We start from the raw sequence: 320 nt of genomic DNA on the forward strand, positions 1-320 counted from the left end.
AAGAAAGAAAGAAAGAAAGAAAGAAAGAAAGAAAGAAAGAAAGAAAGAAGAAAGAAAGAAAGAAAGAAAGAAAGAAAGAAAGAAAGAAAGAAAATAAGGAAAGAATGGAAGAGAGAAGGAAAAGAAAGAAGAAAGTAATAGCTGTAAACTTCACCTACACTTCTACCTCCCATCCCCACAATAGAATCTGAATCCGAGAAACACACTGGCTTTGGGTCAAACACAATGTATTTAGGATTCCAGGACTTGTGTTTGATTTGAGAAAGATCTTAGAAGACTGGGATAAGCAGCATCTTTAATTATCCTCATGTAGCATATTC

The sequence above is a fragment of the Chinchilla lanigera genome, unplaced genomic scaffold (genome assembly GCF_000276665.1).
Source record: "Chinchilla lanigera isolate Chin_1 unplaced genomic scaffold, ChiLan1.0 scaffold00102, whole genome shotgun sequence".
Taxonomy (NCBI): Eukaryota; Metazoa; Chordata; class Mammalia; order Rodentia; family Chinchillidae; genus Chinchilla; species Chinchilla lanigera.